The sequence below is a fragment of the Pleurodeles waltl genome, chromosome 9 (assembly GCF_031143425.1).
Source record: "Pleurodeles waltl isolate 20211129_DDA chromosome 9, aPleWal1.hap1.20221129, whole genome shotgun sequence".
Classification (NCBI taxonomy): domain Eukaryota; kingdom Metazoa; phylum Chordata; class Amphibia; order Caudata; family Salamandridae; genus Pleurodeles; species Pleurodeles waltl.
This window is the reverse complement of record NC_090448.1, coordinates 1,124,795,101-1,124,814,316: the sequence shown is the minus strand read 5'-3', so window position 1 is coordinate 1,124,814,316 and position 19,216 is coordinate 1,124,795,101. Positions and strand designations below refer to the sequence as shown.

Here is a 19,216-nt window from a genome sequence, read left to right as displayed (position 1 = left end):
CAGAACGTAGAAGCAGACTTTCTAAGCAGACACCTGGAGGACGTTCACGATTGGGTCCTGCACGACGAAGTCGCAGAATACATCTTCGCGCAATGGGGTCGGCCTCAACTGGACCTCTTCGCAGACGATGTAAACAGGAAATGCCCAGACTTCGCATCCAGGTTCTACCGTCCAGGATCTCGAGGGAATGCCCTGTTGATCGACTGGTCAGGGACATTTCTTTACGCTTTTCCTCCGATTCCCCTCATTCCGGCAGTGATCAGCAAACTTTACGGATCCAGGACCAGAATGATTCTTATAGCGCCACAATGGCCTCGACAATTCTGGTACACGGATCTCCTCAACCTGTCGGAAAAACCTCACAGGAGGCTGCCGTGCAGACCGGATCTTCTGAGCAGAATGGAGGGCAGGATTCTGCATCCCAACCTACCCTCTCTGAGCTTAACAGCATGGCTCCTGAATTCCTGCAGTATGGGCACCTAGGACTCTCGCAGGAGTGCATGAACATCTTGAAAGAGTCCAAACGGCCTTCCACGCGGCGTTCCTACGCTTTTAAGTGGAAGAGATTCTACATATGGTGCTGTCAGCAAGGCCATAATCCCATACGGGCGCAGGAGGACGTCATACTGTCCTATTTGCTTCACCTAGCGAAATCCGATCTGCAGGTATCATCTATTAAGGTACATTTGTCTGCTATTACTGCCTATCGCAAGTCACCTTCTCAGGAATCCTTCTTTACGAAACCTGTAGTCAAGGATTTCTTAGAAGGTTTGAAGAAAGTTTTTCCGCCAATTCGGAGGCCTTCTCCTCCGTGGGAACTGAACATAGTCCTAGCAAAACTTATGGGCCCTCCTTTCGAGCCTATCCATAAGGCCTCCTTACAACACCTTACGTGGAAAACGGCTTTTCTGGTGGCCATTACTTCAGCGAGGAGGGTCAGTGAGATCCAGGCCTTGTCTGCAAAAGAACCGTACACGGTTTTTCATGACAATAGAGTAGTTCTGCGAACTCACCCATCTTTCCTTCCGAAGGTGGTGTCAGAATTCCATTTTAATCAGACCATAACTTTACCGACGTTCTTTCCCAATCCGGAAACTCCGGCTGAGAAAGCATTGCACTCATTAGACTTGAAAAGAGTGCTGAAATTTTATCTGGACAAGACAAAATCGATTAGAAACTCTAACCGCTTGTTTGTGAACTATGGTCATTTAAGGACAGGAGAAGCAGCATCTAAGCGAACAATATCAAGATGGATAGTCTCTTGTATTGTTAATACTTACCAGCTAGCTAATAGACAATTGCTAGCGCGGCCTAGAGCGCATTCCACAAGGGGAAAAGCGGCTACAGCTGCTCTCCTTAACAATGTTCCTATATCTGAGATTTGTAAGGCTGCTACATGGAAGTCTGTACATACTTTTACAAGACATTATTGTTTAGACTCAGATGCAAGAGCGGATGCCCAAGTGGGGCAGGCCTCTCTAAGGAATTTATTTGCGTAAGACATGTCTATTCCTGCACTTCTATCGGACAGTCCGCTGGGTTTAGGGATGGGCTTGCTAATCTATTCAATGTTTATGACTATTGATGAGGATCCCCTGGAAGAGAAGGATAAGTTACTTACCTGTAAATCCTAGTTCTCTTCCAGGGGTATCCTCATCAAAGTCATAAACAACCCACCCTCCTCCCCGGACACACGTCTACTGGAAGTGCAGGACAGACAGTATTTTGATTCAATTATACAAATTGTCACCGTAAAAAGAACTGACCTAACTGTGAACCAACTGTCACCTTTCCTTCACCCCTGAGGCATGGTGGGATACTGGAGGTGCTCAGGGTCTTAAAGGCACAGTGCCAAAGTTTTTATGGTTCTCCTGTGTTAACCTACATGCAGCCTATTGGCTAAGAATGCTTCATTGTTTTTCAATGCAGTTTTCTCTATTTTTTCACTAGAGTTTGCTACTGCTTACTTCCCCAAGCCTAGTTTTAGGAGTTTGGGTACTTATTTATGCTCTATTGTAGTATTTAAAAAAAAAAAAAAAAAAAAAAACTTCATAGAAATAAAGCATTTTAGCCTGTTTTTAACATGATAGCCTGCATGACTGTTTGTTACACATGTATAATGTATATATATTTTATATATGCTCCGGGGTCCCCGCACAAGGGCGGGAATATTCAATGTTTATGACTTTGATGAGGATACCCCTGGAAGAGAACTAGGATTTACAGGTAAGTAACTTATCCTTCTCTTCCAGGAGTATTCTCATCAAAGTCATAAACAACCCACCCTCCTCCCCGGACGCACGTCTCCTAGAAGTGCAGGACAGACTATCTTTCGAATCGGCTATACAGCTTGTCATCGTAAAAAAGTACTGACCTAACTGTGAACCAACTGTCACCTCTCCTTCACCCCTGAGGCATGGTGGGATACTGGAGGTGCTCAGGGTCTTGAAGGCACGGTGCCTAAGTTTTTATGGTTCTCCTGTGTTAACCTGCATGCAGCCTATTGGCTAAGAATGCTCTAGTGTTTTTCAATGTAGTTTTTTCTCTTTTTTTCTCTGATGATTACTACTGCTTATTTCCCTAGGCCCAGTGGTGGGGCTTGGGTAGATATTTTTTCTCTTATTGTAATTTTGAAAAGAACTTTAAAAAAAAAGAAAACTCCATAGAAATAAAGCATTTTAGCCTGTTTATGATTATAGTCTGCATTGCTGTTGTACACATGAATATATGAGTTTAGTATGAAAATTTGTCTACTAAAAATGCTATATATATTTTTCGTGCATATTTCATACTTTATATGTGTGTATTTTATATATGCTCCAGGGTCCCCGCACAAGGACGGGAATATTCAATGTTTATGACTTTGATGAGGATACCCCTGGAAGAGAACTAGAATTTACAGGTAAGTAACTTCTCTTCCAGGGGATCCTCATCAATAGTCATAAACATTGAATATTCCCGCCTTTGTGCAGGGGCATATCTCAGTCGATGGCAACCCGCCGATCGATGTTGAGCCATCACCGGCGTGCCCATTCGCCGCCGAAGGCCTCGCACCCCTCGACGCCAAGGAGGGCGACGTCGAAATCGCCTCAGCGGCGGGAACGAGGACATCCGCTGTCGGCGACCCACCGCTCGACGGCAAGGCACACGACGGCGAGCAAGTCGCGGTCCAGGGATCGCTGGTCAACTTCAAGGCACTCAACGTCGAGACAGGAACAACCGGCGGCGCTCCCTTCGACGTCGTTACAGCTGTCGACGTCGACACAGGTTTACCTGTCTTGCAGGGAGCAGAACATCGGCTACAGCCGGAGGATAAGACTACTCCATCTCCGGTGGTCTCCATAAGAAGTGGTTCGTCTCGGTCGAGAGCTGCATCGTCTGGGCATGTCTCGCCCATCAATTTGTCACCGAGGTGGTTGGAGAGCCTTAATAGACCGACGGCCTCCCCGGACTTGCAGTATTCGAGGATGTACTCTCCTATTGCCTCTCTCCCAAGAACACCATCACCGACAACGCCGGCAGGACGGGCTCGTTCTGCTTCTCACCAGTCGACCACGAGGCCTGGGCGCTCTGCTACAGCATCTCGCACAAGGTCACGCTCCCAGAGACGATCTAGGTCACGGTCAAGACACAGAAGGTCGCCCTCTTGGTCGTCGTCAGGGTCATCCGTCAGACAATACTCCCCCACCTTAACGGATTCTCCACCAGCTAGGGTTTCCCCGGTGGACGACATCACTACCTTTAATGAGGTGCTTATCAGGGGAGCACAAAAACTAAACATAGAGTTTCCAGAACCGTCAACCTCCTCATCCGTCATTTTTGAAACTCTGCAGCATAGAGCGGTTTCGAAAAAGCTGCTGCCGCTAGTGCCTGGTTTGTTGCAACCAACCATGGACACCTTTTTGGCGCCAGCCACCCTCAAATCAGCTCCTGCTAGGATCTTGAAAAAATATAAAGCGCCTGAACAAGATCCTTAATTTCTCAGGACGGATCCGCCGGCGGACTCAGTCATATTGGCTGCAGCCTGAAAAACGCACTCAGTAGCATCATCCTCCACGGTTCCACCGGACAAGGAGTGCAGACATCTAGACTCTCTGGGGAGGAAAATGTGCGGCATGGGGGCTTCTATGATGAAGGTCTCCAGCGCTTCTGCACTCCTAGGCAGATATGACCGTTCACTTTGGGACTCTCTGAACAGGTTCGCAGACAAATTGCCTAGGGAGGACAGGCAGGACTTCCAGGAGATCCTTCAAGAGGGATGTCTGGTCTCCGACCAGGTCATCAGCGCGGCGGCAGATGGGGCAGACTTAGCTGCACATGGATACGCACATGGGGTTTGTGCAAGAAGGTCTTCCTGGTTGAGACTGACTGGATTAAAACAGGAAGCACAACAGCGTATCTTAAATCTTCAGTTCAACGGGAACTCGCTGTTTGGTACCCATACGGACGAAGAGATGGCGCGCATGAAGACAGAAGTGGACACCATGAGGGCAGTAGGCCTGGAGAGAAAAAAGGACTTCAGGCGAAGGTATAGGCCTTATGACAGGCGCCCTTCCCAGCAGAGGGTTCAAACCCCTCATTGGTCCCAGAGGCCAGAGCAGAGGCAAGTACGCCCACTTTTTCAGTCTCCTAAGGCCACGAGAGAACGAGGGTCAAGTAGACCACAGCAGTCCACACCCAAAGCGCCAGCCAAACAATGAGAAATCGCTTCCCTTAACACTGTGCACCACTCCGGTGGGGGGAAGTATCACAGACTTTATTCACGAGTGGCGTGGTATAACAAAAGACAAATGGGTGCTCAACATTGTCGAGAATGGGTACTCTCTTCTTTTCCGGCAACCTCCACCGCACTTGCCACCAACCAAATGCAACCCGTCTCACGTCAGCCTATTGCGCAAAGAGGCTCACGCCCTTTTACGAAAGAAAGCAATAGAAAAAGTTCCAGTCGCGCACAGAGGGAAGGGGGTATACTACCTTTATTTTCTGGTAGCGAAAAAAGGCCGAGAGGGTGTTTTCAGACCGATTCTGGACTTACGCCTACTGAACAAGTACATAAAAAAGCAAAGATTCAGGATGCTGGCCCTTCACCAGATTTTCCCTCCGCTCCATCAAGGGGACTGGATGTGCTCCATCGACCTGCAGGATGCGTACTTCCACATCCCGATCGTTCCCAAGCATCGGAAATTCCTGCGCTTCCGGATAGCCTCACAGCACTATCAGTTCAAGGTGCTACCATTCGGCCTGAAATCTGCCTCTCGCGTTTTCTCGAAATGCGTAGCAGTGGTAGCGGCACATCTACGGAAGCAAAAAATCTTCATTTACCCATACCTAGACGACTGGCTACTGAAAGCCTCCTCTCCGGAACAGGCGAAAAGCATCAGGACATTGTGCTCAAGGTCTTCAGGTCTCTAGGTCTACAAGTGAACTACCAAAAGTCCACCTTGATTCCAACGCAGAATCTCCACTACCTGGGAGCAATACTAGATACAGAGCTCGAAAGAGTGTATCCTTCGGAGGAACGACTATTATCGATAAAGAAAAAGTGTCAAGACCTGTTGAAGTCCGACGCACCTACAGGTGACATCTCTACTGGGCTCCATGGCATCATGCATTTTCATTGTCCCGAATGCCAGGCTACATATGAGGCCCCTCCAAGAGGCGTTGGAAAACAATTGGAACCAGAGGACAGGCCGCTGGGAGGACAGAGTGCAGTTGCCGATAGGAGCACGACAGTCATTATAATGGTGGATGCACAGACCTCACCTTTCAGTAGGGGCTCCGTTTCATCAGGTAATTCCATCCGACACTCTGGTAACGGATGTGTCTCTTCAGGGATGGGGGGCTCATCTAGGCCCCCTTCAAGCTCAGGGCCTGTGGTCCGACAACGAAAGGGAGTACCACATCAATCTGCTGGAGCTCGGAGCGGTCCATCTGGCTCTCAAGTCTTTTGCTCCATCGATTCAGGGGAAATCTCTCCTAATACAAACGGAACGGGATCCCTACCCCTATCTCGGGAGTCTCAAACAATCTGGCATTGGCTCCCGGCGAGAGGAATGTCGCTTACAGCGGTTCACCTACCAGGTCAACAAAACGTGGAAGCAGATTTCCTGAGCAGACACCTCGAGGATGCCCACGATTGGGTCCTGCACGACGAAGTCGTCGAAGACATCTTCGCTCAATGGGGTCGGCCTCAATTGGATCTCTTCGCAGACGAGGTAAACAGGAAATGCCCAGACTTCGCGTCCAGGTTCTACCGTCCGGGATCTCGAGGGAATGCCCTGTTGATCGACTGGTCAGGGATATTTCTCTACGCTTTTCCACCGATCCCCCTCATACCGGCGATGATCAACAAACTTTACAGATCCAGCACCAGAATGATTCTCATAGCTACACAATGGCCCCGTCAGTTCTGGTACACAGATCTCCTCAACCTATCGGAACAACCTCACAGGAGGCTGCCGTGCAGACCGGATCTTCTTTGCAGGATGGAGGGCAGGGTACTTCACCCCAACCTACCCTCTCTGAGCTTGACAGCATGGCTCCTGAATTCCTGCAGTATGGGCACCTAGGGCTCTCGCAGGAGTGCATGAACATCTTGAAGGAGTCCAGACTACCTTCCATGCGGCGTTCTTACGCATTCAAGTGGAAGAGTTTCTACATATGGTGCTGTCAGCAAGGTCAGAATCCCATACTAGCTCAGGAGGTGGTCATACTGTCTTAGCTACTCCATTTGGCAAAATCCGGTCTGCAGGTATTATCTATTAAGGTACATTTATCTGCCATTACAGCCTATCATAGTAAGTCACCTTCTCAGGAATCCTTCTTTACGAAACCAGTAGTCAAGGATTTCTTAGAAGGTTTGAAAAAAGTTTTTCCACCCATTCGGAAACCCTCCCCTCCATGGGAGCTGAACATAGTACTATCAAAACTTATGGGCCCTCCTTTCGAACCTATACACAAAGCCTCTTTGCAACACCTTACGTGGAAGATGGCTTTTTTGGTAGCCATTACTTCCGCAAGGAGGGTCAGTGAAATTCAGGCTTTGTCCTCCAAAGAGCCGTACACAGTCTTTCACGACAATAGAGTGGTTCTACCAACTCACCCATCATTCCTACCAAAGGTGGTGTCAGAATTTCACATCAATCAGACTATTTCTCTACCAACTTTTTTCCCCAATCCGGAGACTCCGGCGGAGAAAGCTTTGCACTCCCTAGGTCTGAAAAGAGTGCTAAAATTTTATTTGGACAAAACCAAGCTGATTAGACATTCCAACCATTTGTTTATAAATTATGGTCATTTGAGAACGGGAGGCAGAATCAAAACGAACCATATCAAGATGGATAGTTTCTTGTATTGTTAATGCATACCAGTTGGCTAACAAACAACTACTTGCTAGACCTAAAGCGCATTCCACAAGAGGAAAGGCGGCTACTGCTGCCCTCCTTAATAATGTTCCAATCTCTGAAATTTGTAAGGCTGCTACATGGAAGTATGTACATACATTTACTAGACATTACTGTTTGGACTCAGATGCAAGAGCAGACGCCCAAGTTGGGCATGCTTTTCTGAGAAATTTGTTTGCATGATACATATCTATTCCTGCACTTCTATTGGACAGTCCGCAGAGTCAAGGGATGGGCTTGCTAATCTATTCAATGTTTATGACTATTGATGAGGATCCCCTGGAAGAGAAGGATAAGTTACTTACCTGTAAATCCTAGTTCTCTTCCAGGGGTATTCTCATCAAAGTCATAAACAACCCACCCTCCTCCCCGGACGCACGTCTCCTAGAAGTGCAGGACAGACTATCTTTCGAATCGGCTATACAGCTTGTCATCGTAAAAAAGTACTGACCTAACTGTGAACCAACTGTCACCTCTCCTTCACCCCTGAGGCATGGTGGGATACTGGAGGTGCTCAGGGTCTTGAAGGCACGGTGCCTAAGTTTTTATGGTTCTCCTGTGTTAACCTGCATGCAGCCTATTGGCTAAGAATGCTCTAGTGTTTTTCAATGTAGATTTTCTCTTTTTTTCTCTGATGATTACTACTGCTTATTTCCCTAGGCCCAGTGGTGGGGCTTGGGTAGATATTTTTTCTCTTATTGTAATTTTGAAAAGAACTTTAAAAAAAAGAAAACTCCATAGAAATAAAGCATTTTAGCCTGTTTATGATTATAGTCTGCATTGCTGTTGTACACATGAATATATGAGTTTAGTATGAAAATTTGTCTACTAAAAATGCTATATATATTTTTCGTGCATATTTCATACTTTATATGTGTGTATTTTATATATGCTCCAGGGTCCCCTCACAAGGGCGGGAATATTCAATGTTTATGACTTTGACGAGGATACCCCTGGAAGAGAACTAGAATTTACAGGTAAGTAACTTCTCTTCCAGAGGATCCTCATCAATAGTCATAAACATTGAATATTCCCGCCTTTGTGCGGGGACCCCGGAGCATATATAAAATACACACATATAAAGTATGAAATATGCACGAAAAATATATATAGCATTTTTAGTAGACAAATTTTCATACTAAACTCATATATACATGTGTAAAACAGCAATGCAGGCTATAATCATAAACAGGCTAAAATGCTTTATTTCTATGGAGTTTTTTTTTTTTTTATTCTTTACAAAATTACAATAAGAGAAAAAAATATATCAACCAAAGCCCCAAAACTGGGCCTAGGGAAATAAGCATTAGTAATCATCAGAGAAAAAGAGAAAAAACTACATTGAAAAACAATGGAGCATTCTTAGCCAATAGGCTGCATGCAGGTTAACACAGGAGAACCATAAAAACTTTGGCACCGTGCCTTTAAGACCCTGAGCACCTCCAGTATCCCACCATGCCTCAGGGGTGAAGGAGAGGTGACACTTGGTTCACAGTTAGGTCAGTTCTTTTTTCCGGCTTCTTCTGAGAGGATCCTGGAGCATTGAGCTCTCAGTTTTTCAGAGTTTTTCTTAGAAAAATACTTTAGAAAAGCGTTTTTTCCTACTTTACTCGACATCTAACATCATTGTCTGAGTCTGGAAGTTTTTTCCTGACTGAAAAATGCCTTCACTTTTTGTGAAATGCCTTTCCTGTGGGAAGAAGAAGGCACAGTCAGATCCACACACTCTCTGCATTGTGTGCTTGCCTCAGAGTCACTGCCCTGACACTTCCAAACACTGCAAGAACATGTCAAAGAGGACTCTGAAGGACAGGGAAAAGATCAGGCTTCATGGACTTCACGAGAGGCAGAAAACATCATCCTCTTCGCTTCCCAGGCAGCCAACAAGCCACTCTCAGGAGAGACAGGCTAGATCGACGTCAGCAGGTAGGAAGATACCTGTTTGTTCCCCGTCGACGTCGTCACTGCCACCATCTCACCGCCATAGATCGCCGGCGACCCGACCGACGTCGAAGGATACGGCGTCGATAGAACATGGCCACCTCAGGGGCAGATCTCCGTCGATGGCAACCCGCCGATCGACGTCGAGCCATCACCGGCGTGCCCATTCGCCGCCGAAGGCCTCGCACCCCTCGACGTCAAGAAAGGCGGCGGCGGAATCGCCCCAACGGGGAGAGCGAGGACATCTGCCGTCGGCTGCCCACCGCTCGACGCCGAGGCACACGACGGTGAGCAGGTCGCGGTCCAGAGATCGCCGGTCGACGTCAAGACACTCAACGTCGAGGCACTCAACGTCAAGACAGGAACAACCGGCGGCGCTCCCTTCGACGTCATTACGGCTGTCGACGTCAACGCAGGTTTTACCTGTCTTGCAGGGAGCAGAGCATCGGCTTCCGCCAGCAGATAAGACCACTCCATCTCCAGTGGTCTCCATAAGAAGTGGTTCATCTCGGTCGAGAGCGGCATCGTCGGGCATGTCTCACCCATCAATTTGTCACCAAGATGGTTGGAGAGCCTTAATAGACCGACGGCCTCCCCGGACTCGCAGTATTCAAGGATGTACTCTCCTACTGCCTCTCTCCCGAGAACACCATCACCGACAGCACGGGCAGGACGGACTCGTTCTGCTTCTCGCCAGCCGACCACGAGGCCTGGGTGCTCTGCTACAGCATCTCACAGCAGGTCACGTTCCCAGCGATGATCTAGGTCACGATCAAGACACAGAAGGTCGCCCTCTTGGTCATCGTCAGGGTCATGCGTCAGACGATACTCCCCCACCTTAACAGATTCTCCACCAGCTAGGGTTTCACCGGTGGACGACATCACTACTTTTAATGAGGTGCTTGTCAGGGGAGCACAGAAGCTAAACATAGAGGTTCCAGAACCATCAACCTCCTCATCCGTCATTTTTGAGACTCTACAGCATAGAGCGGTTTCGAAAAAGCTACTGCCGCTAGTGCTTGGTCAGTTGCAACCAACCATGGACACCTTTTTAGCGCCAGCCACCCTCAAATCGGCTCCAATAGGATTTTGAAAAAATATAAAGCGCCTGAACAAGATCCTTTATTTCTCAGAACGGATCCGCCGCCGGACTCAGTCACATTGGCCGCAGCCCGAAAAACTCACTCAGTAGCATCATCCTCCACGGTTCCACCGGACAAGGAGAGCAGACATTTAGACTCTCTGGGGAGAAAAATGTGCGGCACGGCGGCATCTATGATGAAGGTCTCCAGCGCGTCTGCACTCCTAGGCAGATATGACCGTTCACTGTGGGACTCTCTGAACAGGTTCACAGAAAAATTACCTAGAGAGGGACAGGCAGGACTTCCAAGAGATCCTTCAAGAGGGATGTCTGGTCTCCAACCAGGTAATCAGCGCAGCGGCAGATGGGGCAGACTTAGCTGCACATGGATATGCACATGGGATTTGTGCAAGAAGGTCTTCCTGGTTGAGACTGACTGGATTAAAACAGGAAGCACAACAGCGTATCCTAAATCTTCCGTTCAACGGGAACTCGCTGTTTGGTACCCATACGGACGAAGAAATGGCGCGCATGGAGATGGAAGTGGACACCATGAGGGCAGTAGGCCTGCAGAGGAAGAAGGACTTCAGGCGAAGGTATAGGCCTTATGACAGGCGCCCTTTCCAGCAGAGGGTTCAAACCCCTCACTGGTCCCAGAGGCCACAGCAGAGGCAAGGACGCCCGCTTTTTCAGTCTTGTAAGGCCACGAGGGAACGAGGGTCAAGTAGACCACAACAGTCCACACCCAAAGCGCCGGCCAAACAATGAGGACTCGCTTCCCTTAACACTGTGCACCACTCCGGTGGGGGGAAGTATCACAGACTTTATTCATGAGTGGCATGCTATAACAAAAGACAAATGGGTGCTCAACATTGTCGAGAATGGCTACTCTCTTCTTTTCCGGCAACCTCCACCGCACTTGCCACCAGCCAAATGCAATCCGTCTCACGTCAGCCTATTGCGCAAAGAGGCTCTCGCCCTTTTACGAAAAAAGGCAATAGAAAAAGTTCCACTCACGCACAGAGGGAAGGGGGTTTACTCCTGTTATTTTCTGGTAGCGAAAAAAGGCAGAGAGGGCGTTTTCAGACCAATTCTGGACTTACGGCTACTGAACAAGTACATAAAAAAGCAAAAGTTCAGGATGCTGGCTCTTCACCAGATTTTCCCTCAGCTACATCGGGGAGACTGGATGTGCTCCATCGACCTGCAGGATGCATACTTTCACATCCCGATAGTTCCCAAGCATCGCAAATTCCTGCGTTTCCAGATAGCCTCACAGCACTATCAGTTCAAGGTGCTACCATTCGGCCTGAAATCTGCCCCCCGCGTTTTCTCGAAATGCGTGGCAGTGGTAGCGGCACATCTACGAAATCAAAAAATCTTCATTTACCCATACCTAGACAACTGGCTACTGAAAGCCTCCTCTCCGGAGCAGGCGAGAACCCATCGGGACATTGTGCTCAAGGTTTTCGAGTCTCTAGGTCTTCAAGTCAACTACCAAAAGTCCACCTTGATTCCAAAGCAGAACCTCCACTACCTGGGAGCAATACTAGACACAGAGCTCCAAAGAGTGTATCCTTCGGAGGAACGCCTATTATCAATAAAGAAAAAGTGTCAAGACCTGTTAAAATCCGACGCACCTACTGCCCGTCAGGTGACATCTCTGCTGCGCTCCATGGCATCATGCATTTTCATTGTCCCGAATGCCAGGCTACATATGAGGCCCCTCCAAGAGGCGTTGGAAAACAACTGGAACCAAAGGACAGGTCGCTGGGAGGACAAAGTGCGGCTGCCGATAGCAGCACGTCAGACATTACAATGGTGGATGCACAGACCTCACCTGTCAGTAGGAGCTCCTTTTCACCAGGTAATTCCATCCGACACTCTGGTAATGGATGCGTCTCTTCAGGGATGGGGGGCTCATCTAGGTCCTTTTCAAGCTCAGGGCCTGTGGTCCGACAATGAAAGGAAGTACCACATCAATCTGCTGGAGCTCAGAGCGGTCCATCTGGCTCTCAAGTCTTTTGCTCCATCGATTCAGGGGAAATCTATCCTAATACAAACGGACAATACAACCACAATGTATTATTTGAACAGACAAGGGGGAACGAGATCCCTACCCCTATATCGGGAGTCCCAAACAATCTGGCATTGGCTCCTGGCGAGAGGAATGTTGCTTACAGCGGTTCACCTACCAGGTCAACAAAACGTGGAAGCAGATTTCCTGAGCAGACACCTAGAGGACGCCCACGATTGGGTCCTGAACGACGAAGTCGTCGAAGACATCTTCGCTCAATGGGGTCGGCCTCAATTGGATCTCTTCGCAGACGAGGTAAACAGGAAATGCCCAGACTTTACGTCCAGGTTCTACCGTCCGGGATCTCGAGGGAATGCCCTGTTGATCGACTGGTCAGGGATATTTCTCTACGCTTTTCCACCGATCCCCCTCATACCGGCAGTGATCAACAAACTTTACAGATCCAGCACCAGAATAATTCTCATAGCTCCGCAATGGCCCCGTCAGTTCTGGTACACAGATCTCCTCAACCTATCGGAACAACCTCACAGGAGGCTGCCGTGCAGACCGGATCTTCTGAGCAGGATGGAGGGCAGGGTACTGCACCCCAACCTACCCTCTCTGAGCTTGACAGCATGGCTCCTGAATTCTTGCAGTATGGGCACTTAGGGCTCTCGCAGGAGTGCATGAACATCTTGAAGGAGTCCAGACGACCTTCCACGCGGCGTTCTTACGGTTTCAAGTGGAAGAGGTTCTACATATGGTGCTGTCAGCAAGGTCTGAATCCCATACAGGCTCAGGAGGAGGTCATACTGTCGTACTTACTCCATTTAGCAAAATCCGGTCTACAGGTATCATCTATTAAGGTACATTTATCTGCCATTACAGCTTATCGTAAGTCACCTTCTCAGGAATCCTTCTTTACGAAACCAGTAGTCAAGGATTTCTTAGAAGGTTTAAAAAAAGTTTTTCCGCCCATTCGGAAGCCCTCCCCTCCATGGGAGCTGAACATAGTACTATCAAAACTTATGGGCCCTCCTTTCGAACCTATACACAAAGCCTCTTTGCAACACCTTACGTGGAAGACGGCTTTTTTGGTAGCCATTACTTCCGCAAGGAGGGTCAGTGAAATTCAGGCTTTGTCCTCCAAAGAACCGTACACAGTCTTCCACGACAATAGAGTAGTTCTGCGAACTCACCCATCATTCCTACCGAAGGTGGTGTCAGAATTCCACATCAATCAGACTATTTCTCTACCAACTTTTTTCCCCAATCCGGAGACTCCGGCGGAGAAAGCATTGCACTCCCTAGATCTGAAAAGAGTGCTAAAATTTTATTTGGATAAAACTAAACTGATTAGACATTCCAACCACTTGTTTATAAATTATGGTCATTTGAGAACAGGAGAGGCAGCACCTAAACGAACCATATCAAGATGGATAGTTTCTTGTATTGTTAATGCATACCAGTTGGCTAACAAACAACTACTTGCTAGACCTAAAGCGCATTCCACAAGAGGAAAGGCGGCTACTGCTGCCCTCCTTAATAATGTTCCAATCTCTGAAATCTGTAAGGCTGCTACATGGAAGTCTGTACATACATTTACTAGACATTACTGTTTGGACTCAGATGCAAGAGCAGACGCCCAAGTTGGGCAGGCCTCTCTGAGAAATTTGTTTGCATGATGCATATCTATTCCTGCACTTCTATTGGACAGTCTGCAGAGTCAAGGGATGGGCTTGCTAATCTATTAAATGTTTATGACTATTGATGAGGATCCCCTGGAAGAGAAGGATAAGTTACTTACCTGTAAGTCCTAGTTCTCTTCCAGGGGTATCCTCATCAAAGTCATAAACAACCCACCCTCATCCCCGGACGCACGTCTCCTAGAAGTGCAGGACAAACTATCTTTTGAATCGGCTACAGATTGTCACCGTAAAAAAGTACTGACCTAACTGTAAACCAACTGTCACCTCTCCTTCACCCCTGAGGCATGGTGGGATACTGGAGGTGCTCACGGTCTTAAAGGCACGGTGCCAAAGTTTTTATGGTTCTCCTGTGTTAACCTGCATGCAGCCTATTGGCTAAGAATGCTCCATTTTTTTCAATGTAGTTTTTTCTCTTTTTCTCTGATGATTACTACTGCTTATTTCCCTAGGCCCAGTTTTGGGGCTTTGGTTGATATATTTTTTCTCTTATTGTAATTTTGTAAAGAATAAAAAAAAAAAAAACTCCATAGAAATAAAGCATTTTAGCCTGTTTATGATTATAGCCTGCATTGCTGTTTTACACATGTATATATGAGTTTAGTGTGAACATTTGTCTACTAAAAATGCTATATATATTTTTCGTGCATATTTCATACTTTATATGTGTGTATTTTATATATGCTCCGGGGTCCCCGCACAAAGGCGGGAATATTCAATGTTTATGACTTTGATGAGGATAACCCTGGAAGAGAACTAGGATTTACAGGTAAGTAACTTATCCTTATCCGTATCTGCAGCTACACATGCCATCGAACGGAAAATGTCACTTATCATCTGTTCGTGGCATGAGACGCTGCAGATTCACATGCACCCGCCCGCCTCCCCGGGAGCCTGTAGCCGTTTGAAGTTGATCTTGAATATTTGTAAATTTGTAAATATATCGCTTTAAACCACATTATGTACATACATATTTACTCCATTGCATGGGCACTATTACTATAATACACAACTCCTACCTCACCTTCTGCGGGGAAAACAATCTAAGATGGAGTCGACGCCCATGCACAATGGAGCCGAAAGGGGAGGAGTCCCTCGATCTCGTGACTCGAAAAGACTTCTTCGAAAAAAAAAAACTTGTAACACTCCGAGCCCAACACTAGATGGCGGGATGTGCAAAGCATGTGAATCTGCAGCGTCTCATGCCACGAACAGATGTACACTGGGTAAGTGACATTTTCCATATATATATATATATATATATATATATATATATGATTTGAGCCTCTTCCAATAGGCTGCGTAATAATTTTATCTCGTAAGTGACTGCTGGCCTTCCAGAAGAAAGGCGAGCATCTGCACTTAAGAAGCTATATTGTGAAGAAGTGCTCTGGGGTCCATGCACGTGGGCAGGACTATTCAGTGCTTATGACTATAAATGGAAGTCCTCTAGGAGAGAAGTTAAGGAAAGAGACAGCAGAGGAACATTATAAAAGAGAAAAGAACACCCTTACTGTATTGAATCTTAGAAGAGGAATACTAAGGGTAATTGAATGTTTGTGAGCTGTCATGTTCATCACAAAGAATGTAGTAGGTCACCGCAGACATCCAGACCAAGGTCAAGATCTTGGACCTCTCAAGCCCATCACTAAAGGCGCAGAAGATCATCTTCCTGGTCTACTGCATCTACTTCTATTAAACACTATTCGCCAATGTTAACAGACACTCCTCCGGCGAGTATCTCTCCAGTGGACGACATAAACACGTTTATGAAGTGTTGGTTAGAGGAGCTCATAAGCTTAAAATAGACCTTCCTGAACCTGAACCTGCAGCATCATCATCTGTAATATTTGAAACGCTGTGCCATCGCTCCTCATATAGGCAGCTTCTTCGTCTGGTTCCAGTATTTTTGCAACCAGTTATGGATACTTTCCTTACACCACCAAACTTAAATGCAGCACCGACAAAAATGCTAAAGAAATACCATCCTCCACCGAATTCTGTCATGCTAGCTTCAGCCAGGAAAACCCATTCAGTGGCGTCCTCATCGACAGTTCCTCCAGACAAGGAAAGCAAGCATCTGGACTCGTTGGGGAGGAAGGTGTGTGGTACCTCTGCTTCCTTTATGAAGGTATCTAGTGCATCAGCACTTTTAGGAAGATATGATCAATCTCTCTGGGATTCTCTAAATAGGTTTGTAGATAAACTGTCTAGAGAAGACAGACAGGATTTCCACGAAATCCTACAAGAAGGAGGCCTAGTGGCCAATCACGTAATCAGTGCGGCTGCAGATGGTTTAGATCTAGCTGCTCATGGATATGCGCATGGCATATGTGCAAGACGATCATCTTGGCTCCGACTAACAGGACTCAAACCAGAGGCACAACATCGCATCATGAACCTGCCATTCACTGCAAATTCTTTACTTGGGGCCCACACCGACGAAGAAATGGCCAAAATGAAGTCTGAATTGGACACACTCAAGGCCGTGGGTCTAGAAAAACTCAAGGAATATCGCAGAAGGTATAGACCGTATGATAGATGTCCATACCAGCAGAGGGTTCAAACCGCTCACTGGGCCCAAAGGCACTAGCAAAGGCAAGGACGACCTTTCTACCAGTCCCGAAATCAAACAAGGGAACGTGGTACGAACAGACAAAGTCAGTCTGCAACCAAAACATCAGGGAAACAATGAGGACTTGCTTTCTCTCATCCTGTAACCCACTCCAGTGGGGGGATGTATTACGAACTATATAAGCGAGTGGCGCTCCATAACAAAAGACAAATGAGTTCTAAATATTGTTGAAAATGGGTATTCTCTACGTTTCAAATCACCTCCTCCTCCGGTACAACCAACAAAAACAGCTTGTCATCAACAACCTCTCCTGCACATAGGTTCTCTCTCTGCTACAAAGTTCCACCTTCGCAGAGAGGAAAAGGAGTGTACTCCCGCTATTTCCTGGTACAGAAAAAAGGCCCAGACAGAGCCTTCAGACCCATTTTAGAGCTGAGACATCTCAACAAGTATATTTGAAAAGAAAAATTCAGAATGCTTGTCTTTCATCAAATTGTTTCCCAACTCCATCAAGGGGACTGGATGTGTTCAATAGATCTACAGTATGCATATTTTCACATCCCAGTGGCAGTGAAACAATGCAAATACAGGGTACTAATCTTTGTTCTAAAATCAGCCCCGCACACATTTTCCAAATGTGTAGCAATAGTAGCAGCACACTTGAGGAAGAAAAAGGTTTTTATTTACGCTGCCTTTCAGTAGGCAATCTGATCAATTATTCATAAACTATGGCCCCATGAGAAAGGGCATAGCGGCCTCAAAGCAAACTATTTCCAGGTGGAGCGTCTCATGTATTGTATTTGCTTACCAATTGGCTAACAAACAATTGACTGCCAGACCTAAAGCCCTTTCGACAAGGGGCAAGGCAGCAACAACAGCCCTTTGAAGAATTTACCCATCTCCGAAAGCTGCAAAGCTGCAACATGGAGATCGGTACATACTTTTACAAGACATTACTGTCTAGGTTCAGATGCTAAGATAGACACTCAAGTGGGTCAGGCTTCATTAAGAAATTTGTTTAATTAGAACAAGTAAGCTGCTTGTTCCTCCACCTCTCCGTCCGCAGGGGTGTGGGATGGGCTTGCTAATCTATTCGGTGCTTATGACTTGATGAGGATCCCCTGGAAGAGAATCCTAGTTCTCTCTCAGGGGAATCCTCATCAAAGTCATAAGCAACCTGCCTGCCTCCCCGTACGTAATTCTGGAGGTTTAGCAACTTACTCTTCTATCCTACTCTTCTCATCACCAAAACAAAGTAGTGACCGAACTGTGGCCTAACGGTGACCTCACTCTCACCTCTGAGGCATTGTGGGATACTGGAGGTTCTCGGGGCCTTAAAGGCCAGTTTTTTAGTTCTGCAATGTTAATTGGGTTGCAGCCTATTGGCTAATAATGCCTTTGTATTTTCACTGCAGTTTTTCTCTCTGTATGAGATTGCTAATACTTTCTGTGCTCTCCTCTTTGATTGCAGAAAGATGTTAACTCTAGTTGAGTTTTATTAAAGAAAACTTAAGCCTATTTGTCAACTGACTGCATGATTGCTTACACATGTACATGTACATGGTATATATGTATTAAAATTCTAGTCACAAATTTTACTCTTACAAATACGTTTAAGGTATATACTTGTGTTTGTTTATGCTCCGGGGTCCCCGCACGTGGGCGTGAATATTCAGTGCTTATGATTTGATGAGGATTCCCCTGGAAGAGAACTAGGATTTAGAGGTAAATAACATATCCATCCATCAGAGAGAAAGTTTCTGAAGTAACTTGAGGTAAGGCTGTGATAAATGAAATGCTGTAGCAACACTTTACCAGTACAATTGTTTTTAATTTAAATTAATGTCATTTATGATAGATTAGAACAACTAAGAAAGAAAATGAGAGAGGTTCATATAACTGGATTGGGATTATATGGCATGAACTATATGTTTAAACAATGTTTTGTTCACATTAATAATACGATGATAATTTGCCATCACTTATTTTCTTGTTTACTATAGTGAGACGTCGCTCCAAGATTTGGTTGATTTTAGTTCAAGATGATTTGTTGCACATCATTTCTAACGTCCTCATGAAGGCAGTTTGAGTTGATTTGAAGCCAAAGCACAGCATCAACAAGTGATTTCTAGAACGAACCTCACTCTACTGTCTGCTGAATTTAAAATGCCTAGTTATTAGGACATTTCGATATAAGAATAGGAGGGCGAAACAGAATTTTTAATTAAATTAATGTAATGATTAAATGTCTTAAAGTTGGATTTATTTGTTTATCGCCCTAGTTTTCTATTCTATTTTATATATTTGAGCAGCTTAATTTTAAAGCTATGTATGGTTTGTGATGGTTATTATAATAAAATAATTTATTTGTAATTGTATTTTTTTATGTTTCTTTCTGATTTTTAACATTGTAAGTATTTTTTAAGCGAACACATTTTCATAAACTCAGCCTGTATTTAGCATATTTTAATCAGTATTGAACGGATGTAGATG

At 46.1% G+C, this 19,216-nt stretch overlaps 1 long non-coding RNA gene across 1 annotated transcript in view; it reads left to right on the top strand.

Annotated features, from left to right (window-relative positions):
- Positions 1-18,885, top strand: part of LOC138258791 (uncharacterized) — a 382,969-nt gene extending 364,084 nt beyond the window's left edge. Inside the window, exon 3 of the long non-coding RNA XR_011198572.1 lies at positions 18,727-18,885. This is a non-coding gene — a long non-coding RNA (uncharacterized lncRNA). The remainder of the gene's footprint in view (positions 1-18,726) is intronic.
- The last annotated feature ends 331 nt before the right edge of the window (positions 18,886-19,216 follow it).